Source organism: Ovis canadensis, chromosome 19, assembly GCF_042477335.2.
Source record: "Ovis canadensis isolate MfBH-ARS-UI-01 breed Bighorn chromosome 19, ARS-UI_OviCan_v2, whole genome shotgun sequence".
NCBI classification, from domain to species: Eukaryota; Metazoa; Chordata; class Mammalia; order Artiodactyla; family Bovidae; genus Ovis; species Ovis canadensis.
The window spans coordinates 16,562,555-16,586,896 of record NC_091263.1 but is presented as its reverse complement, the minus strand read 5'-3'; the positions used below and the strand labels follow the sequence as shown (position 1 = coordinate 16,586,896).

General features: G+C 41.6%; 1 long non-coding RNA gene across 2 annotated transcripts in view; it reads left to right on the top strand.

Moving 5' to 3' along the window:
* The window catches only part of LOC138424400 (uncharacterized), a 41,713-nt gene extending 27,240 nt beyond the window's left edge, over positions 1-14,473 (top strand). For both annotated transcript variants that reach the window (XR_011250782.1, XR_011250781.1), the window contains 3 exons: positions 2,569-2,695; positions 12,130-12,398; positions 12,922-14,473. This is a non-coding gene — a long non-coding RNA (uncharacterized lncRNA). The remainder of the gene's footprint in view (positions 1-2,568; positions 2,696-12,129; positions 12,399-12,921) is intronic.
* The last annotated feature ends 9,869 nt before the right edge of the window (positions 14,474-24,342 follow it).

Here is a 24,342-nt window from a genome sequence, read left to right as displayed (position 1 = left end):
CTTTCATTTCCAAATAGATTATTATTTTCTACTTTTTATGGTGGACATTCTTAAATATTAATAAATACAAAAAAATAGAGATGCTAGTATAATGAACCAAATGTACATAATTAACCCAACTTCAATTAACTCAACAATGATAAATATACCACATATAGTCTCATTTCACTTATAAACACCCAGTCGCCCCTACTAGGATTACTTGAGGCAATTTCCAGACTTCATCTGTTAATATCTTAAAAAAAACTCTAACACAACACCATTTCCAGAGACAAAAGAGTCACACTAATTTCTTAATATAATCAAATACCAAGTGCTTCAAATTTTGTTTTACATAGCTTTTACACTTTATTTACTTCATTTTGGATCAAAATAATGTTCATATATGGTGATTGCTTGATTTGTCTTCTCTCTTTTAGCCTATAGATTTCCTTTAACATTTCTCTTTTATTTTTTCCTCTTGCAATTTTTTTGTTGAGGTAACTTGAGTTGTCCGATTTGAAGATTCCCATTGTCTGAGTTTTGCTGACTGCACCCCTTTGGTATCATTAGTGCATTTCTCTATGACTTGTATTCCCATAAACGTGTAGTCAGTCCAGGAGGCTTGCTCAGATCTACCCACAATTAATCAATTATTATTATTATTTTGGGAGGCAAAATTACACCATTGGTGGTGCTGTGTATTTCTCCTAGGAGGTAGGCAATGTGTGCCGTCTCCCTTCTTGTGATATAATCAACCCTGAATGATCATTGCCTAGATCCAGTAATTCAAGTGGTAGTATTTGATCAATCTTTTTACTTTATACACTTACAGACATAGAGAACAGACTTGCGTTTGCCAAGGGTTGGAGGGAGAGATGGTTTGGGAGTTTGGGATTAGCAGATGCAAACTATTACATATAGAATCAATAAACAAGAAGGCACTACTGTATAGCACAGGCAACTATATTCAATATCCTGTAATAAACTGTGATGGAAAAAATATGAAAAAGAATACAAACATGTATAACTGACTCACTTTGCTGTACATCAGAATCTAACACAACTTTGTAAATCAACTATACTTTGAAAGTGAAAGTGAAATCGAAATCACTCAGTCGTGTCCGAGTCTTTGTGACCCCCATGGACTGTAGCCTACCAGGCTCCTCCCTCCATGGGATTCTCCAGGCAAGAGTACCGGAGTGGGTTGCCATTTCCTTCTCCAGGGGATCTTCCCAACCCAGGGATCAAACCTGGGTCTCCCACATTCCAGGCAGATGCTTTAACCTCTGAGCCACCAGGGAAGCCCTCAACTATACTCTAATAAAAAGCAAATCAATAAATGCATGCCTAGGAATAGACTTTCTGGATCATTTGGTAAGTGTATAAAGTTTAACTTTTTAAGAAACTGTCAAAATGTTTCCAAAACAGCTGCTTAACATTCTCAACAAAAATGTAGGAACATTCCAGCTGCTCCATATCCCTGCCCACAGTTGATACTATCAGAGCTTTTCATTTTAGCTATTATACTCAGCATGAAGTGAAACTCCACTGTGGTTTTAATTTGCATTTATTTTATGAACACTTAGCATGTGCTATTTGTTTTTGTTTTATATATGTTTTATGTTATGTATGTTTGTTTTATATAAAAACATGTTTTTATGTCTATTTGTTTTTCTGTTTTATATGTTTATTTTATATAAAAGCATATTTAGTTTTTCTGTCTGTGTAAACTCTCTTTTTAAAGTTTTAGACCTTTTCTTTTTAATTGATTAAATAATTTGTTAATTTATTCAATAATGTGCCAGCACTGCATTGGGCCTAACAGGGAGTAGAAAAAAAAGTTATTTTGTGTGAATCGTCAGATCACATCATTCCCTAGCTAAAGCTGATGATGTTAAAATCAAAGACTGACAACAAACACTAGGGAAAACAGCAATCTTTTTCTTAAATTACATTTGTTTTGACTTGACCATTTTTTAATTGGATGATTTGTCTCATGATTGATTTGGAAAAATTCTTTGTGCATTCTGGATTCAAATTCTTTGTTAGATATATGTATTGTGAATGTTTTCTCTCAGTCTATGGCTTTACTTTTTAATTTTTTGTTTTATTAGTGATACTTTCAAAGAACAGAAAGTTTTAATTTCAGTGAATTTAATTTCATTACTTTTCTTTATACATAGTGCATATGTCCTGTGAAAAAAAGGTTTCCTCTCCCACAGTCAAAAGACTTTTATCCTATGTTTTTTCCAGAAGCTGTAGAATTTTACTCATGCTTTGATGTATGATACATTTTGAATAAATTTATGTGTATGATGTTATGTAGAGTGAAAGGTCTTTATTTTTCCCTTTAGATGCTCGTGTTTGAGAAGCATTTGTTAGACTATTATAACTACTATTGAATTATATTGATCCCTTTATAAAAATTCAACTGACCATAGATTTTGGGATCTATATCTGGACTCTCTGTTTTGTTTCATTGATCTATTTGTCTTTACATATCCTTACATTGTCTTGATAACTGAGGTTTTACAGTAAATCTTTTTTTTTTTTTTTAATATTTATTCACTTCTCTTTGGGCCTTAGTTGTGACATTGCAGGATCTTCACTTGCTGCACATGGGAACTAGTTCCCTGAGCAGGGATGAAACCTGAGCCCCCTGTATTGGGAACGCAGAGTGTTAAACACTGGACCACGAGGAGAGTCCCTTAGAGTAAGTATTGAAATCATTTGGTATAAATTCTCTGAATTAGGGTTCCATCATAGAGATAGTAACTCATAAGAGATTTATCATCAGGATTTGATAGTGTGTGATTGTGGTACTTGGCTGAACAGTCTCTGCAAGACTGCTGTCTTGGTGTCAAGTACTGGGGCTTGGAGTCTGTGCAGCAGACACTCAGGGAGGGAAGTCAGAGGTAAAGAAGTGGAGAGCCGGACAGGCTAGAACCCGTGAGTGTGAGGCAAAGCCCTGGGCCAGTCCCCATTGCCTACAATCCCAGTGAAATGTGTGTCCTGCGTCATAGACCGAAATCAACACCTGACCCAGGACACAGAGACACTACTTGGGAACCCAGGAGAAGGCGCAGGCCTGGCTGCTGCCAGGCCAACCACACACATCAGTAGCAGGAGCACAGGCTGTGTCAGTTAAGCCCACCTTCCCACAAGCCTGCCCATTCATTTCTGCCCCGCCCCCAACTCACAGACCAAAAAAAGTGTCTCCAGACCCTGAGACACAAAGTAGGGAATTCTGGGAAATGTAGTTCAGCCTAGCCCCAGCTGATACATCACGAAATCCCCACCATCCAACTTGGTTATCTCCCAAAATTGTTTTGGCTATTTTACATCCTTTGTATTTTCATATAACTTTAGAATAAGCTTGCTATTACCTTTAAAAACAAAAACTACTGGTTTCCAATTGAGATTACACTGATTCTGTAAAACAGTTTGGGGACATTGGTCTTCCTAGCAAAGCTGAGCCTTCCAACTCACAAATATGGTACCCATCTCAATTTATTTAAATCTTTCTTATTATTTTCAACAATGTTTAGTAGTTTTCAATGTAAATATTTTGCATGTCTTTAAAGAAATTTATCCTTAAGTAATTTATGATTTGATGCTATTACACGTATTGTAAATAATATATTTAAAAGTTTATTTTCCAACTTTTGGTTTCTTGTAAATTGACCTTTAATCCTGAAAGGATATTCAATTGACCTTTTACCCTAAAGCCTTGATAAAGTCACTTAATACTTCTAGTTTTTCTTTAATAACTTACTTAGGATTTCTATGTAGATAGTTATGTTGCTTATGAATAGACCTTTTAATTTCTTCTGTTTCAAGCCCATATCTCTAATTTTTAAAATTTCTTGCCTTATTTTTCTGGCTAGAACCTCCTATTCTATGTCAACTGGAAATGGTAAGAATGAACAACCTTGCCTCATTTCCAATCTTAAAGGAAAAACATTTACTGTTTCGTAATTAAATACATGGCTATAAACTTTGAGCTATAGACTTTTGTGTGTGTGTGTTAGTTGCTCAGTTGTGTCCAACTCTTTGCAGCCCCATGGGCTGTAGACTGCTAGGGTCCTCTGTCAACAGAATTCTCCAGGTAAGAATACTGGAGTAGATTGCCATTTCCTTCTCCAGGGGATCTTCTCAGCCTAGGGATTGAACCTGGGTCTCTTGCATTGCAGGCAGATTTTAGATTTTTAAATGGACTGTTTATTGGATTTAGGAAGTTGTCCATAATTTCCAATTTTATCATAAATAGATATGATTTTTCAGATATTTTTCTGCCAACTCAACCTCAAATTCTTGGAATAAATCCTACTTGGTGATGGGATATATTGTCATTTTTATATATTGTTGGATTTGACTTGCTATATTTTGATGATTTTTACATATGTATTCATTAGTGTGTAAGGAATTTTTAATAATATCTTTGTCAGATTTTGATACAAGTTATACTTGTCTACTTGGCCACCTGATGAAAAAAAATCTGACTCATTGGAAAAGACCCTGATGCTGGGAAAGACTGCAGGCAGGAGGAGAAGGGGATGATAGAGGATGAGATGGTTGGATGGCATCACCAACTCAATGGACATGAGCAAGTTCCAAGAGTCGGTGATAGACAGAGGAGCCTGGTGTGCTGCAGTCCATGGGGTCACAAAGAGTCAGACACGATTGAGCAACTGAACTGATACTTGTCTAAAAATGGGATGAATGCATTCACTTCCCCTCTACCTTCTAAAAGAGTTTGTGTATGTTGATATTATTTCTTCCTTCAGTGTTTGATAGAATTTATTCATGGAGTCATTTTGTCTTGGAGATTCTTTGTGGAAAGACTTTAAAATTTTATATTCAATTGACTTAACACATATAGTGCTATTTAAATTTTCTTTTTTCTTGTTCAGTTTTGATAAGTTAAACTTTTCAAGAATCTCGTCTGTTTTCATTGTTATTACATTTCTTGGCATAAGGTTTTTATTAATATTTTCTCATTATCTTATTGATGTTTGTAGGATATATAAAGATAATTGCCCCCTTCATTCTTAATATTGATAATTTTTGGTTTCTTTTTCTCACTAGGGGTATATCAGTTGTATTAATCTGTTCAAATAACCAGCTTGAAGGTTTTAAATTTTCTGACTTTTCTTTATTTCTATCCCATTGATTTCTGTTCTTTGTGCAAAACCTTTGTACTGAAAACTACTAAACGTTGGTGAGAAAAAATAAGAAAAATCCAGGGTAGTAAACTGATACAGAGTAACTTCATTTTTTTGACTTTCTATATATTTAGTGAACATATAATTTATTTGTATTTTTCTATATATTTTTCTTAACTTTTTAAGATGAAAATTCAGATAATTGCTTTAAAATTTTCTTTTTAATATTGGCATTTAAAGGGTTACATTATTCCTATAAGCACTGCTTTAACTGCACCCTACAGATTTTGACTCTATTGAAAGTATTTTCTAATATTCCTTTGTCAATTTTTTGGATACAAAATTATTTAGAAATCTCATTTAATTGACACACATTGGTGGATTTTCTAGAACTCTTGTTACTGATTTCTAGTTTAATTCTGTTATTGACAGAAGATACACTCTATAAAATTTCAGTCTTTTGAAATCTACTACACTTGTTTGTTAATATCCAGCATATAATCTCACCTCTTTAGATGACCCCTAGTATGACCTCTGCCACCTCAGTGCAGTAGGATCAGCCTATCCTTCTCCAGCTCTGTGTGGCTGCTCCCCAGGTCAAGATGTTTCTGGAGCTGAGCTGAGCTGGGCAAAGACAGGGCTGCTTCCTGAGCCTTTCTCATCCTCAAGACTCTCAGTCATGCACGACTTGTCGTCTGATGCCTGGAGACATCCCCTCATGTGCTCAATCCAGTTTTATGAGTATTCCTCGTGGAAGGGTCAGCGCAGTTCAAGATACTCCATCAAAGCCAGAGGTGGAATTCTCCTCCTTCATTTTTATTTACTTTGCTTTCATCTCCTTTTCATCTCTTTCTCTTAAGATATTATTCATTCTGTCTATTCTGTGGTACTTTTAGTTTAGTCTTTATTTACTGAATACTTTTTATTCTAATTCTAATACTTCTAATTCTAATTCTATGTCATGCCACCTTTATTCGTTTATTTTTTATTTATTTACTTTTTGGCCAGCCTACACAGCTTGTGGAATCCTGGTTCCCTGACCAGAGGTCAAACCTGTGCCCCCTGTAGTTGGAAATATGGAGTCTTAATCACTGGTCTGCCAGGGAAGTTCCTGTCACGTCTCCTTTATTTTTAGTCTTTTTCTCTAATTACCTCATATTTGAGTTCCCTTGTGGCTCAGCTGGTAAAGAATCTGTCTGCAATGTGGGAGACTTGGGTTCGATCCCTGGGTTGGGAAGATCCCCTGGAGAAGGGAAAGCCTACCCACGCCGGTATTCTGGCCTGGAGAGTTCCATGGACTATACAGTCCATGGGGTCGCAAAGAGTCGGACACGACTGACCTACTTTCACTTTATGAGTTTTTTCAATTCCAATTTATGCTCTTCTTTCATAGTTTCTGTTAAATCTTCTTTTATTTTGGCTCACTTGTAAATGTTAGTTTTCATTTGTTTTGTAGGCATGTTTTTCTGGCATGATTTCTCTGTCCTTAAAGACATTAGTCTGTTCCTTATACGTTTTTATCTTTAATAACTCTGTAAAAGATTCTACCATGACTTTCTTTTGTAACCTTTTAAGTAGAATAAAGTTTTCTTTCTGTTTAAAAAAGAAGGATGGCCAGGATAGCTTTTCTAGTTACAGGGCTGTAGTGCTCGTCTGTTGTTTTTGCAAAGTGATAAACTCTGTTCGTATGTATCTGTGTGTCTATGTATTCCTGTGTGTCCTCCAGCCTTCCGGGGCCGCTCATGTCTGAACTGCTTCCTTTCCCTGTAACATCTGGTCCTTGTTTTTGCCTTCGTCCCCTCATCGTCATCTTGTTCGGTTTGGATTCTCATCCAGCACTTTCTTCTCACTGTAGAGCTTTGCCTTGGAAGGAGCTCCTGTCTGTAGTTTCAAGGGTTTTCAGGGTTCTGGTGGCTCCACTGTGTCATCTTCTTTGGGGGGAGATTCAGGCTTTTATTTATATGATATAATTATGTATAGTTGATGCATAGTATTATATAAGTTTCAGGTGTATAACATAGTGATACACAATAAGGTCATACTCTATTTATAGGTATTATTACATAGTGGCCATATTTCCTGTGCAGTACAATATATCCTTGTAACTTATTTATTTTATGCATAGTGGTTGTACCTCTTAATGCCCTGCACTGTCTTGCCCCTTCCGCTTTTCCTATCCCCAATGGTAAGCACTTATTTGTTCTCTATATCAGTGAGTCTTTCTTTTTTAAAATATTCACTGGTTTCTTTAGTTTTTATTTTTCACATATAAGTGATTTTACACAACATTTGTCTTTCTCCATACTTATTTCACTAAGCGTAATGCCCTCCTCGTCTGTCCATGTTGCTCCAATTGGAAAATGCCATTCTTTGGTATGGCTGAGTAGTATTCCATTGTGGTATGGGACGCTTCTTCTTTATCTTCTTATATACCACGTCTTCTTTATCTGTTCATCAGTTGGTGGACACTTAGGTTGCTTCTATATCTTGGCTATTGTAAATAAAGCTGCTATGAAGACTGGGGTGGGCATATCTTTTTGAATTACTGTTTTTACCTCTTTTGGATGTATATCCAGGAGTGGAAACGCTGGGTCACAAGGTAGTTCTGTTTTTAGTTTTTTGAGGAAACTCCATCCTGTTTTGTTCAGTGACCGCACCAATTTCCATTCCCACCACCAGTGTACTGGGCTTCCCTCTTTCCCACATCCTCACCAGCATTTATTTACAGCCTTTTGGATGATAGGAACTCTGGCAGGTATGAAGTGATATCTATTGTGGTTTTAATTTACCTTTCTATGATGATTAACAATATTGGGTATCTCTTTATGTGCCTGTTGGCCATCTGTTGTGTCTTCTTAGGAAAAATGCCTATTCAGATCTTCTGACCATTTTTCATTTAGCTTATTTGGGGTTTTTGCTTTTGATTTTTGTGAGCTGTTTATATATTTTGGAGATTAACCCCTTATTGATTATATTATTTGCAAATATTTTCCTTCACTCAGTAGATTGTTTTTTTGTTTTGTTCATGGTTTCCTTTGCTATTCAAAGGCTTTTGACTCTAATTAGGTCCCAATTGTTTATTTTTGGTTTTATTTCCTTTGCTTTAGGAGAGAGAGCCAAAGAAATATTGCTGCAATTTGTCAAAGAGTGTTCTGCTTATGTTTGCTTCTGGAAGTGTTATGGTTTCCAGTCTCACATTTAGGTCCTCAATTCATTTTGAGTTAATTTTTGTATTTGTTATGAGAAAATGTTCTAATTTCATTCTTTTACATGTAGTGCTCCAATTTTCCTGGTATCACATATTGAAGAGACTTTTCTCCATTGCATATTCCTGCCTCCTTTGTCAAGGATTAACTGACCATAAGTGCATGACTTTATTTGTGGGCTCCTTGTTCTGTTCCATTGATCCACACATCTGTTTTTGTGCCAGTATCATACTGTTTTGATGACTATAGCTTTTTAGTATAGTTTGAAGTCAAGGAGCATGACTCCTTCAGTTCTGTTTTTCTTTCTTAAGACTGTTTTGGCTCTTCAGGGTCTTCTGTGTTTCCATACAAGTTTCAAAATTGTTTGTTCTAGTTCTCTGAAAAATGTCACTGGTATTTTGATAGGGATTACATCGAATCTGTATTCACATCCTTATATCTTTCCTTTTCTCCTTTGCTTTTTGCAAGAAGAGATAAGAAAGCCTTCCTCAGTGATCAATGCAAACAAGTAGAGGCAAACAACAGAACGGGAAAGACTAGAGATCTCTTCAACAAAATTAGAGATACCAAGGGAACATTTCATGCAAAGATGGGCTCGATAAAGGACAGAAATGGTATGGACCTAACAGAAGCATAAGATATTAGGAAGAGGTGGCAAGAATACACAGAAGAACTGTACAAAACAGATCTTCACGACCAAAATAATCACGGCAGTGTGATCACTGACCTAGAGCCAGACATCCTGGAATGTGAAGTCAAGTGGGCCTTAGAAAGCATCACTACGAACAAAGCTACTGGAGGTGATGACATTTCAGTTGAGCTATTTCAAATCCTGAAAGATGATGCTGTCAAAGTGCTGCATTCAATATGCCAGCAAATTTGGAAAACTCAGCAGTGGCCACAGGACTGGAAAAGTCAGTTTTCATTACAATCCCAAAGAAAGGCAATGCCAAAAAATGCTCAAACTACCGCACAATTGCACTCATCTCACATGCTAGTAAAGTAATGCTCAAAATTCTCCAAGCCAGGCTTCAGCAATACGTGAACCATAAACTTCCTGATATTCAAGCTGGTTTTAGAAAAGGCAGAGGAACCAGAGATCAAATTGCCAACATCCGCTGGATCATGGAAAAGCAAGAGTGTTCCAGAAAAACATCTATTTCTGTTTTATTGACTATGCCAAAGCCTTTGACTGTGTGGATCACAATAAAGTGTGGAAATTCTGAAAGAGATGGGAATACCAGACCACCTGACCTGCCTCTTGAGAAACCTATATGCAGGTCAGGAAGCAACAGTTAGAACTGGACATGGAACAACAGACTGGTTCCAAATAGGAAAAGGAGTATGTCAAGGCTGTATATTGTCACCCTGCTTATTTAACTTCTATGCAGAGTACATCATGAGAAATACTGGGCTGGAAGAAACATAAGCTGGAATCAAGATTGCTGGGAGAAATATCAATAACCTCAGATATGCAGATGACACCACCCTTATGGCAGAAAGTGAAGAGGAACTAAAAAGCCTCTTGATGAAAGTGAAAGTGGAGAGTGAAAAAGTTGGCCTAAAGCTCAACATTCAGAAAATGAAGATCATGGCATCCGGTCCCATCACTTCATGGGAAATAGATGGGGAAACAGTGGAAACAGTGTCAGACTTTATTTTTGGGGGCTCCAAAATCCCTGCAGATGGTGATTGCAGCCATGAAATTAAAAGACTCTTACTCCTTGGAAGAAAAGTTATGACCAACCTAGATAGCATGTTGAAAAGCAGAGACATTACTTTGCCAACAAAGGTCCATCTAGTCAAGACTATGCTTTTTCCAGTGGTCATGTATGGATGTGAGAGTTGGACTGTGAAGAAGGCTGAGTGCCAAAGAATTGATGCGTTTGAACTGTGGTGTTGGAGAAGACTCTTGAGAGTCCCTTGGACTGCAAGGAGATCCAACCAGTCCATTCTGAAGATCAGCCCTGGGATTTCTTTGGAAGGAATGATGCTAAAGCTGAAGCTCCAGTACTTTGGCCACCTCATGCAAAGAGTTGACTCATTAGAAAAGACTCTGATGCTGGGAGAGATTGGGGGCAGGAGGAGAAGGCGACGACAGAGGATGAGATGGCTGGATGGCATCACGGACTCGATGGACGTGAGTCTGAGTGAACTCCGGGGGATGGTGATGGACAGGGAGGCCTGGCATGCTGCGATTCATGGGGTCGCAGAGAGTCGGACACAAGTGTGGGACTGAACTGAACTGAACATTGAATCTGTACGTTGCCTTTGGTAGTATGGTCATTTTACAACATTAATTCTTCCAATCAACTAATATGATGTGTCTTTCCATCTGTTTGAATCATCTTTAATTTCTTTCATCAGTGTCTTATAGCTTTCTGAATACAGGTCTTTTACTTCCTTAGGTAGATTTATTCCTAGATATTTTGTTCGTTTTGAAGAAGTGGTAAATGAATGATTTCCTTGGATTCTCTTTCTGATCCTTCATTGTTTCATTTCATTCATTTCATTTTTCTCTTGCTCAGCAGGGGAGAAAATTATGCAGGACAGGACACTGGGATCTGTCTACCACAGTTTAAGTCTGCCTTGGAACTTGGTTTACCCTCTTTATTTGTTATGATAAATAGCTTTGTATTCATAGACTATTAATCATGATTTGTAGCTCAATTCCAGAGCAAATGAAAAAAAATTCAAATATAAGGATAAACTATACAGCTTGAATATAAATATCTGACTTTGGGAATTCGAAAATTCCACTACAACCAGCTTACTTTAATTCTCTGATTCTCTGCCCTTCTATGTGAAATGAGCATCTGTATCTCTGCCACTGCCAACCACACAGAGAAAGTACCCCAAAATGATGTTTTTGGTATCTTTAAGGAAAAGATGATTTTGTATACACCAAATGCACTTTAAACCTATTCTGTGTCATCCATGTTTGTGTATACTTCTGGAGTTCTTTAGAGAAGTCATGTTCAAGTATGATATAGTACCAAAAGCAACTGTATCAATACTCCAGTAAATCAGACTACCCGTGTAACCATTTGGAGGAGAATCAAAACACATATGTAATTCGGAAAGAACATTTTTTGGTACAAATAATGAAGGGAATAGTTTTTTTCCCTTATGCCAGGCAACTGTAAGACTTTAGTGAATGAACTCATTGTTTGAGTACAAGGTGGCACTGTTTATTATTTCTGCTTTAGCTTGAATAAGCAAGAGCATCCATCACTTTCATCTCTTCCTCCTCACATGCTTGTTCTGTCTTCTCTCTTCTTGATCTCATCATTTTCCACTGAGCATGAGAAGGGTAGGAGAAAGCCTTTCTCTCTGAGGAAGATACACAGTTATCTTTTAGTAACGATGTTCTGTAGCTTGGAAGCATTCAGCTGTGAGAGTGAGGGCTCTCCTCCTCTGCTTCACTGTAGGTGAGACATTGACATCCCTCCACTGAGGGATGACCCCAGATGCTGTTCGCTATGGTGAAGCTCTTTGTTCCTGGCAACAAGGAGGAGGTAGGGATGGGGAGCTCAGGACAGGACATGCAATATATGGGTACACATTGTGCGGGACACCCTGCCCTGGTGGTACCTAATTCTCTTTCTTGTGAGAACAGCAAGAATAACAATCAGAGTTAACTTTTATTGAATGATAAGTACCAGGAGTGAAATACAAAATCTTTAACCACAGAAACAGCATCAGTGTCAACCAATCAGAATATTTCTGATTAAAACAGCAAGCATTCTGATGAGTCCATGCCCTCTCCATTCCAGTTAAATATCTTATCAAGAAGCTATGTGGACATATGAGGACTGCCAATGTCAACCTCACCTTACAACCTCCCGGGCACTGACCTTTGCTCACTGAATTCTGCCAGTCACCCTGAGAGATGGATGCTCTTATTATTCCAACGTGACATCAGGGAAGGCTGAGGCTTCAAGAGGCTGACTTGTCCCATGTCACACAGCTGAGAGGCAGTGGGACTGGGTTCCTCCCCTGGCCTGCTGAGCCGGGAGTCCAGGCTGTGAACTTCTGCATTCAGGTAAGTCTTAAGGAAGCTGTGCTCCACGGCTCCTCCTGCCTTTCCTCCTGTACACGGGAGGGATGTGAAGGCTGACCTTCATCAACCTGGTCGTAGGGACAAGAAAAGTAGTCTTTGGCTAGTCCACAGAGGAAAGCAATGCAAACAGCTTAGTGAAATGACAGAATTAGGAATAAGACTTGGGGCCAGGCTCTGCTCCAGAGATCACACTGGAATTGAGCCAGGTCCTTGGAGGATGACAGAAGTTTAACATCCAGACTGAGCTTCCAGCCCCAGGGGGCATTTTTCACATAGTTGCCCTATATTCTAACTCCACATTCCTCTAGCTGTTAAGAGAATTGTTATCTGGTCGTAGCTTTTCCAAGCTGGGTTTATTTATTTTTATTTTTTTTTTTAATTTAATTTTTTTTTTTTAAGCTGGGTTTATTTAGAGCCAAGCAAACAACTTGGTTCCAGAGACTGATCAGTCACTCTGATCTTTTGACACTGTCTTTCCTGGTTTATTGGATTTTTTGTCTCTCAGCCAGCAGTGACATGACGTCATCACTGTCGGTGAGTCACTTGAATGATGACACCTCACGTTCCCAGAAACCTTATATTCCAGCCGTGATGCACAGGACCAATGGTGCCCACCCGCTGCCATTCCCAGCTGTCACCCTCTCGTCTTTCCTTCCCTCTCAAGAACATGTATGAGAATAAAAAGGATAAAGATGGTGTTAATAGAGGTATCCACCTGGACAACCTTAACCTCTCTGAGCCTCAGTTTCCACATTTATAAAATGTAATTGAAATATATGTACCCTGTGTTAGGGAGGGGTCAGGGCATGGAAGAAGAAAGATATGATTTGTCAGAGCAAATCTTTACCCCAGCTTCTTCGTCACACTCATGTCCACAGACTAGATCGGACTCGAGTTGTACAGAATGAGATTTGAGTTGTAAAGAATGAGTTGCTCACAATAAAATACCAGTTTCCGCATGATCATTGTCATTACTACTACTAATATCACTACCATCAACAACAATGGTGAGGCTATGTATATATATCAAATATTTATTCTATGCTGAGCAGAGTACAAAATGAGATATGTCTCATATCTCATTCCTTCCTCAAAACTGCACTCTGAAAGTGGACTTCATGTGGGTAGACTTCATCATTGCTCAGGTTTAGATACTAGACCAGTGGGTTCTGGAGTGGAGGAACCAGATCCAGGTGGTCCACATAGAGACCCAGAGTCCTCCAGTGCCCACCAACCAACACAAGCGTCGTCTGCTGCTGCCCCCTGGAAACTGCGTGAGTGCTTACTGCCTCGGAGCCTCCAGCTTCCATCCCAGTGAGAAGCATTGCCCATGCTGAGCAGATACACTATCATCCTGCCCTTGGGTACCCAGGGGAGACAGCCCATCCACAGCAGGCAGAAAGGTTGTTATTGCCTGAAACTATCTGGCAGAAGTGACATCTATCTGGCTACAATCCATATAGCGCCCCTGCGGTGTTTTCCACACGAACCATGGCACTCGGAAGCTCCCCTGATCACACCAGGAGAGGCATGGAGCCCTTCTGATGGGCCTGTGCCTCCTTGTACCCAGAGCAGTGACACAGCACACCCATGTCAGTGTCGTTTGGAGGGATGGGAGATGAGATACATGCTATTGGGCACAGCCCTGGGGCATTATAAATAATAAATAGCGATTGCTATTATTAGTGAATGATACCATAACAGTAAAATAAGGAGTGTGGAAGCATTCGTACAGACAAAATTCAGAGATACTGCAGGCTTGGTTCCAGACCACTACACTAAATGAATACTGCAATAAGGCAAGTCACGCTTTTTTTGTTTTTTTGGTTTCACGGTCGGTGCACAGTTCACACCACGTTGTAGTCTGTTAACTGTGTAATAGCACAGTGCCTAATAAAACAATGCACATCCCTTAAAACAAGTACATTATTGGGACTTTTCTGGTGGTCCAGTAGCTAAGACTTGGCCTTCCCATGCAGACAGAGGGTGTTAGTTCCATCCCTAATTTGGGAACTAAGACCCTGCATGCCTCTCGGCATCCCCAATAAAACAAAAAACAGAAGAAATATTGTAACAAATTCAATAAAGACTTAAAAATTTTTTTAAAATACCTTGCCACTAAAATTACTAAAAAATGCTAAGCATCACCCAAGTCTTTGTTGTCATGGCTCGGTCATTAAGTTGTGTCTGACTTTTTACTACTCTCTCCTTGGAAGAAAAGCTATGATGAACTAGACAGCATATTAAACAGCAGAGGCATTACTTTGCCAACCAAGGTCCATCTAGTCAAAGCTGTGGTTTTTCCAGTAGTCATGTATGGATGTGAGAGCTGGACCATAAAGAAAGCTGAGCACTGAAGGACTGATGCTTTTGAACTGTGATGTTAGAGAAGACTCTTGAGAGTCCCTTGGGCTGCAAGGAGATCAAACCAGTCAATCCTAAAGGAAATCAGTCCTGAATCTTCATTGGAAGGACTGATGCTGAAGCTGAAGCTCCAGTACTTTGGCCACCTGATGTGAAGAACTGACTCATTTGAAAAGACCCTGATGCTGTGAAAGATTGAAGGCAGGAGGAGAAGGGGACGACAGAGGATGAGATGGTTGGATGGCATCACCGACTTGATGCACCTGAGTTTGAGTAAGCTCCGGGAGCTGGTGAAGGACAGGGAAGTCTGACGTGCTGCAGTCCATGGAGTTGCAAAGAGTCAAACATGACTGAGCGACTGAACTGAACTGAACTAGATTGCCACAGTTTTTCTTCCAAAGAGCAAGCGTCTCTTAATTGCATGGCTGTAGTCACTGTCCCCAGTGATTTTGGAGCCCAAGAAAATAAAGCCTGCCACTGTTTGCATTTTTTCCCCCATCAATTTGCCATGAAGTGATGGGACCAGATGCCATGATATTAGTTTTTTGAATGTTGAGTTCAAAACCAGCTTGTGCATTCTCCTCTTTCACCTTCGGTGGTAAAGAATCTGCCTGCCAATGCAGGAGGCACAGGTTCAATCCCTGGGTTGGGAAGATTCCCTGCAGGAGGGCACAGTAACCCACTCCAGTGTTCTTGCCTGGGAAATTTCATGGATAGGGGAGCCTGGCGGGCTACGGTCTATGGGGTCGCAAAAGAGGTGAACATGACTAAACAACAACCACAGCAAGGTGAGTGCTTGCTTGATACTTTATTTGGCATGAAGTAAGCATTTAATAAGAATAATCTTTAAGTGGAATAGCTGTAAACATTTATTAGGTTCCTATTTTTCACCAGCCTTGTTCTAAGCAATTTACGTGTATTAACTCATTTCAGTTCCCTGAGGGAGATTTAAGTGCAAATAGTTTATTAAAGGCAGTGCTCCTTATCGCTTAACGGAGTGGGGGAAGCAGAACAAAAAGGAAAATCTATGCAATTTCAGGAAAACTGCCCCAGAGGGTAGCTTCCCACAGGGCAGTTCTAGAGCCTAAATCATGCCTCAGGACTTGCTGGCTGAACTTTCTTTTCTGTCCAAAGCCTTGACAGTCATTAGCTGAGGACCAGGACAAAGTAACACCCCAGTGCTTCTGGCCTTCCATCCCCACAGGTGAGCAGCCTCTGCAGATGGAGGAAGCCCTGCGGGGATTTGTAGGTGCTAATGAGCAGGGAAATAAAAGTACTGAGAAGCCAAAGAAGGGTGCACAGAGGATGTGAAACAGATGCTGAGAGGCTGGGCCGGACACTAACAGTGTTTCCTGCAAAGTCTTCAGTTCAGTTCATTTCAGTTGCTCAGTCACGTCCGACTCTTTGTGACCCCATGAACTTCAGCACGCCAGGGTTCCCTGTCCATCACCAACTCCCGAAGCTTGCTCAGACTCATGTCCATTGAGCCAGTGATGCCATCCAACTGTCTCATCTTCTGTCATCCCCTCTCCTGCCTTCAATCTTTCCCAGCATTAGTCTTTTCTAATGAGTCAATTCTTTGCATCAGGTGGCCAAAGTATTGGAGTTTCAGCTTCAGCATCAGTCCTTCCAATGGATATTCAGGACTGATTTCCTTCAGGATTGACTGGTTTGATCTCCTTGCAGCCCAAGGGACTCTGAAGAATCTTCTCCAACACCACAGTTCAAAAGCATCAATTCTTCGGTGCTCAGCTTTCTTCACAGTCCAACTCTCACATCCATACATGACTACTGGAAAAACCATAGCTTTGAATAGGTAGACCTTTGTCAGCAAAGTAATATCTCTGCTTTTTAATATGCTGTCTAGGTTGGTCATAGCTTTTCTTCCAAGGAGTAAGCTCTTTTAATTTCATGGCTGCAGTCACCATCTGCAGTGATTTTGGAGCCCAAGAAAATGAAGTCTGTCACTGTTTCCTTTGTTTCCCCATCTCTTTGCCATGAAGTGATGGGACTGGATGCCATGGTCTTATATTTTTGAATGCTGAGTTGTAAGCCAGGTTTTTCACTCTCCTCTTTCACTTTCATCAAGAGGCTCTTTAGTGCCTCTTCACTTTTTATGAAAGGGTAGTGTCATCTGCATATATTTGAGATTATTGATACTTCTCCCGGCAATCTGGATTCCAGCTTGTGCTTCATCCAAGGCAGCGTTTTTCATGAAATACTCTGCATGTAAATTAAATAAGCAGGGTGACAATATACAGCCTTCATGTACTCCTTTCCCAATTTGGAACCAGTCTGTTGTTCCATGTCCTTAAAACATGTTGCTTCTTGACCTGCACACAGATTTCTCAGCAGACAGGTAAGGTGGTCTGGTATTCCCATCTCTTTCAGAATTTTCCAGTTTGTTGTGGTCCACACAGTCAAAGGCTTTGGCATAGTCAATAAAGCAGAAGTAGATGTTTTTCTGAAACTCTCTTGCTTTTTCTATGATCCAACAGATGTTGCCAATTTGATCACTGGTTCCTCTGCCTTTTCTAAATCCTGCTTGAACATCTGGAAATTATCAGTTCACATACTGTTGAAGCCTGGTTTGGAGAATTTTGAGTATTACTTTGCTAGCATGTGAGATGAGTGCAATTGTGCGGTACTTTGAACATTCTTTGGCGTTGCTTTCTTTGGGATTGTAATGAAAGCTGACCTTTTCCAGTCCTGTGGCCACTGCTGAGTTTTCCAAATTTGCTGGCATATTGAGTACAGCACTTTCTCAGCATCTTCTTTTAGGATTTGAAATAGCTCAGCTGGAATTCCATCACTGCCACTAACTTTGTTCGTAGTGATGCTTCTGTAGGCCAACTTGACTTAGCACTCCTGGATGTCTGGCTCTAGGTGAGTGATCACACCATCATGATTATCTGGGTCACTGAGGTCTTTCTTGCATAGTTCTCCTGTTTACTCTTACTACCTCTTCTTAAGATCTCCCACTTCTGGTAGGTTCATGCCGTTTCTGTCTTTACAGAAAAGTCTTACAACAACAGAAAATCCATTTGACAGATGAAGCACAGAAGGTTGAATAATTTGCTCTAGTCTCATAGCTAGTAAGTAAGCTTGTAAGTGGAAAATGAAGATTCAAATCTAGGCAGTCCACCCAGGTCTGTGCCCTTCAACCTGGGGCGGTGGCCAGCCAGCTCTCCTAACCGCACCAGCTACTCTTGCCAGACATGATGCCTGCAGGTAGTTTGTGCTGCACACACCTGGAAACACCTTTGGGTGAACCAGCTATCCCTCTGTTGGGGAGGTCCTTTGTCATCCTGATTCTCCTGAGCATCCCTCCTCACAATGGAAACAGGCCTCTTGCCATCACTGTCAGCTATGAAGCCCTGTCATCTGCTCTCTTTTCTACAAGTTTTTATTGTGTGTGTGTGTGTGTGTGTGTCTATGTGTGATCAGTCGTGTCCGACTCTTTGAGACTCCACAGGCTATAGCCCACCAGGCTCTTCTGTCCACGGAATTCTCCAGGTGATACCAGAGGGGGTTGTCATTTCCTACTCCAGAGGACCTTCCTAAGCCTGGGATTGAACTCACCTCCTGCATCTCCTGTACTGACAGGCGAATTCTTTACCACCGCACAACCTGGGAAGCGAAGAGTTTCTATGTATTACTTTACTGTTATCAGTATACACTGACAGTTTAGTTTGTATTACAAGAAAATAAAATTCTAGAATCAAAATTACATTTCATGAAGGATCATAACTGCTCTTTTTAACTCTGTGTGTGGGTGTGTGTGTGTGTGTGTGTGCATATGTGTAGAGTCTTTACAATAGGTCATCATTTTCTAAAACAAAACAAAACAAAAATAAACAAACTGGAAATTGTAGCTTCCTACTACAGAATAAACAGCCAAAACAATTTGGGCATGAAATCGAAACTTCTAGTTTTTCTTTTGTGACTTCAAATGGGTATGTTACAACTACATTCTGTTGTGTAATACTGGGGATGTTTCTATTATTTTTATAGTAATAACGTGAAAACTGAATATTGTTTAAGTGTGTGGATACGAGCTATCTCAGGTCTTTCACGGGAGCCTAGTACAGCAGAGAAAAACACGGTTCGTTCCTGTTTTGTGTGTGTTGAATTCACTGGTGCGCAGAGTAGAGCCTGCAGTCTGCTCCTGGTGGCACTCGGGGTCTCGCTGCTGGTGACGCGGCCCTCTCCGTCCTGCAGCGGGCGCTGGATGCAGGCTCTCAAGACCCTGCTTATTCATTTGAAACAAGTTTCATTTTATTTCGACATTTCAAAATATGTTGCTTTCTCTTCAACATGTTAACTTATTCTTCCCTGGAAAGAGTTTGGGCTTTCCTGATAGCTCAATTGGTAGACCATCTGCCTGCACTGCAGGAAACCCTGGTTTGATTCCTGGGTCAGGAAGATCCGCTGGAGAACGGATAGGCTACCCACTCCTGTATTCTTGGGTTTCCTTTGTGGCTCAGCTGGTAAAGAATCCTCCTGCAATGCAGCACACCTGGGTTCCATCCCTGGGTTGGGAAGATACCTTGGAGAAAGGAAAGGCTACCCACTCCAGTGTTCTGAAAAGAGTTTAGCCCCAATTGTATTTTTTCTATAAAAATAATATCAAAGTATTTCCTGTTGGTTTAAGCGATTAGAGAAATTGCTGACTTCACACAGTACTTGGACTTACACAGCCACCCAGCTTCATTTGGCATGTGAATTCTCAACCTCTGGTGCTAGGGGTGAAAAAATAGACTATGAATTGATGGGATGATGATGAAACTGTATTTAATATATTGATAAGGCACTCCATATTAAATGTGTATTACTTTTTACGTATGACTGATTACTTTTTATAGAATGACAGTCACAAACGTGAACACGCAGCGGTGCTCTAGAGCAGAGTCTCTTAACTCCGCCGTTAGTGACATCGTAGGTCAGATGCCGCTTCCTTATGAAGAGATATCCTGTGAATTGTGGGGCCCACTCACCAGATACTAGTAGCAGCGCCCACTGCTGACAAGTTGTGACAAACAAAAACATTTCTTTCTGGGCACCTTGTCCTCTGGGAGGGGCTTCCCTGGAGCTTCAGATGGTAAAGCGTCTGCCCGCAATGTGGGAGACCCGGGTTTGATCCCTGGGTTGGGAAGATCCTCTGGAGAAGGAAATGGCAACCCACTCCAGTATTCTTGCCTGGGAAATCCCATGGACAGAGGAGCCTGGTGGGCTATAGTCCATGGGGTCGCAAAGAGTCAGACACGACTGAGCGACTTCACTTTGTCCTCTGGGAAGCGAAACTGCCCCTAGGAGCGGACCACTGCTCTAAGGACAGTAACCAGGGAGGGGCTCACCCCAGCAGCCTCTCTGACCGACTCCCTCCTTGGTTCCTGTTTTGCTGATACGTCTGAGATTGACAGCTTTGGGTTCCTTATATTTTGCATAACTTCCAAAACTCTCACCTACCATCTCTGAGATGTCCACACCAATTCCAGTTCTTAAGTTTTGGCCTGGGTGGTCCCCACTGCCTGCAAAGCTGTAGCTTGAGCCTTACTTTCTTGCAGATATTGGCTCTGAGAAGGCACCAGAAGTAAGCAGAAGGGAGGCTGTCTGTGATGTGCCTGCCCACTGTCAGGGCTTCCCTTTAGTGACTTTGTTGCAACCTCGTGATGCATAAAATAATGGGTAAAGAGAAGCAAGGAGCTTTAGAGTGACCCATTTTGATGTCCGGGGCTTCCCAGTTCGCTCAGTAGTAAAGAATCCGCCTGCCAATGCAAGAGACACAGGAGACACGAGTTTGATCTTGACTGATCCCTGGGTGAGGAATACCCTCTGGAGAAGGAAATGACAACCCACCCCAGTATTCTTGCCTGGAGAATCCCGGCAGAGGAGCCTGGTGGGCTATAGTCCATGGTGTCGCGAAGAGCGGGAGACGACTGAGCGAGTGAGCAAGCACACGTGTAATCTGACGTGTCAGAGAGAACTGGTATTGGAGAAAGAAGCCAGGCTTCCCAGGACCTAACGAAGAGAGCGTTTTTCTCTTTTTCGTTGGTAGATTTATTTATTTCTGGCTGTGTGGGTCTTGGCTTCCGCCTGGGCTCACTCTAGTTTCGGCAGGTAGGGACCACGCTCTAGCTCTGGTCCACCAGCTCCCCGCTGCGGCGGTTTCCCCTGTGGAGGGGCTCGGGCTCTAGAGCTCACAGGCTTCAGTGGTTGTGGCCCCTGGACTCAGTTGCTCCTCAGAGTGTGTAATCTTCTCAGACCAGGGATCAAGTCCATGCCCTCTGCATTGGCAGACAGATTCTTAACAACTGGACCTCCAGGGCAGACCTGAGACTTTTTCACATTTTAAAAGCATGATCATTCTAGTCAAGAAGTTTTAGTAACCTGATTGAAATATTTGTATCCACAGCTACAGAAATCGGATGTGTTTTTCTGACGTTTAGACCAAGCATAGCAAACAAATTTCCTCTGTCAACGCTACCATAATGTCGTCTTTTTACATCGTCTTTTCCCGTAAAGTCTAGAGAGTTGGGTTTACAAAATAGGCTGACAAGATGACTATGCTGCCAAGAAGCCAAGCAAGGCTTCTGAAGGCATCTGAAGAACTTCAGAATTCCCTTTAAAATTATGCAGCTTCCTGCTTATGAACTATGAGGAAAATTATCCTCTCAGGTTTGAAGCTAATGCCCACTCAGTACTTGCCATCACCCACAAATGGTCAATGACTGACTGTTCAAAGGATGGTTTGAATTGACCCTATATGTCTATCGGGCTTCTCTGGTGGCTTAGATGGTAAAGAAACTGCCTGGAATGCAGGAGACACAGGTTCGATCCCTGGATCAGGAAGATCCCCTGGAGGGGCACATGGCAAACCACTCCAGTATTCTTACCTGGAGAATTCCATGGACAGAGGAGCCTGGTGGGCTATAGTCCATGGCATCACAAAGAGTTGGACATGACTATCTGAAATTATCCATGAGTCTATTCAAAACTCTAGAATCTGATTCTGCTTCGTACCTCTTTGGTCAAAGGTCCCTTTGCCTTCAGGGTCTAATGCCTGCGTGAATATCTGCCTTCTTGGAAGGACTTCCCTGGTGGTCCAGGACTTAAGAACCCACCTTGCAATGCAGTAGGTGTGGGGTCAATCCCTGCTTGGGGAAGTAAGATTCCACCTGCCTCATGGCAACTAACCTTGCACCCTGCACCTATTGAGCCCATGGGCACCACGACCAGACTCTGTGCGTTGCAACAAAGGATCCCATGTGAGGAAACTAAGGCCAGACACAGCCAAGTACATAAAGATGGAGAACAAGGACCCGCCTTCTTGAGGGCCAGCATCTTTATGCGCATGCTCTTACTGTTCTCCTTCATACGCAGTCATATGCGACCTCTTTGTTTGTGTCCTTCTTAAACTTCAAGCTTCTTAAGGGCAGGTATCTAGTTAGCTCATCCTCATGTGTCTGTGCAGACATCCACCTGTCTCTGTGCAGAGTAGGAGCTCTGAACCCCTTGCATACTTGAACGTAATTTTGGTAGACTTGCCCTAGGTCTTGCTGTGCTGCCTCAGGTGTCTTGGCTAAGGATGGGAGGAAGTGTGGGAGGGAGGAAAGAAGGAAGGGGGGAGTTCTATTGTTTGTTTGCTTGTTTGCTTGACTATGCTGCATACCAGAACACTTTAGGAGGTGTGAGATGCTCTGTTGACATCACAGAAGCCTGTAGTGATGTGGAGCCATGCTTGACTCATCTGAAGGTACAGATCATTGTTAATGAGAGCTACGTAGACACTCTTCTCCTGCCCGAAGCAGTGAAGTGTACAGAGAAAGCAACCTGACTGCTTAGGGCACACAGATAGAGTTGGTTTCCTTGCTCGTGAGCCTCGTTCCCCTTGGATGACCTAAGTTTTTGTGGGCTTTAGAATTGTGAAGCATGGGAAATAAAGAAAGCACTGCTTCCTCGTTTGGAAGCACCGTGACTTCATCTGTCTGTTCTCCCCTCAGACCAGGAGCTTAGTCACATGATGGCACTTCCTTCCATCTGCCCCGGTCTGGGTTTTCCATGATCAACTCGACGGTACAGCCTCTGGCAGCTGGCTCCATGGCTTCAACTGTGGGGTGGAGATATACCACAGTCCTTGCTGGCTGCTCATCCGATGCGGTTATAAAGGCCTGGTACAAATCAGGCTGGAAGTGTAGGAAGAGCAGCTGCGCTAACTCTGAGGAAGGTTTCTTGTCCAAGCAGATAGCACCATCACACAGACTTGAAACCACATGGTCTCAGGCCCATGGCCTATGTAAGGCACACAACACAAAAGGCGAAACAGGATTGCTTCTCTAAGATGGTTCTGTTAGATGCTGAAGAAGGCTTGATGGACTCTGCTGTCTGTGGGTACCTAACCGATGTGGGAAAATAGGACCTTTGGTGTTTGTTCTGTGGGGTTTGGAAATCTAACCAGAATGAGGGGAGAGATTTGAGAAGGATGCAGTCTAGGATGCAGAATGTCTAGTCTGCAGAAATGGGTATGACCAGGTCCTAAATATCCCGAGATCCGGGGTTTTCACAAGGTGGTCCATTTTCCTAGATGGTAGTAGGCTTCAGAAATTTGAATTATGTGTCAAATTTTGCACGTTTTTAATAGGGCAAGAATATAATCCTGTAAAGTGAAATTGCTTAGTCGTGTCTGACTCCTTACGACCCCATGAACTGTAGCCTACCAGGCTTCTCTGTCCATGAGATTTTCCAGGCAAGAGTACTGGAGTGGGGTGCCATTTCCTTCTCCAGGAGATCTTCCCGACCCAGGGATTGAACCTGGGTCTCCTGCATTGTAGGATTTACCGTCTCAGCCACCAGGGAAGCCCAATTCTGTAAAGTAAAATTTTAATAATTGATGACCAAGGAATCGGACTTTCTAAGAAAACAAAGGAGAAAGAAACTTGGGGCAAGTCCCATGGAGCTCAAAATGTGAGGATGAGGGACATTTCAGAGGGTCAGGGAGTTAAAACTAACAGCTGTCTCATCTAATGGAGTAAGCCCTTCACCTCACAAAGAAGGAGTGAGGGGCTCAGTTGCCAGTGTTCATCTCAGCATACCCAGGACACCAGCTCTGTACATCCTTTTCTAAATATTCTTTTCCATTATGCTTTATCTTAGCATATTGAATATAGTGCCCTGTGCTGCCTAGTAGGATCTTGTTGTTTATCTATTCCGTATATGTGCGTGTGTGATAAGTTGCTTCAGTTGTATCCGATTCTTTGCGACCTTATGGACCTTAGCCCACCAGGCTTCTCTGTCCATGGGACTCTCCAGGAAAGAATACTGGAGTGGGTTGCCATTTCCTCCTCCAAGGGATAGTCCCAACCCAGGGATTGAACCCACATCTCTCATGTCTCCTGCTTTGGCAGGTGAGTTTTTTACCACTAGCGCCACCAAAAGCTTACATCTACTAACCTCGAACTCCCAGTCCACTCCTCACCTAATCCCCACCCTTGGCACCCACAAGTCTGTTCTCTGATCCAAGTACTAACCCTGCTTAACTTCCGAGACCAGATGATGCAAGTCT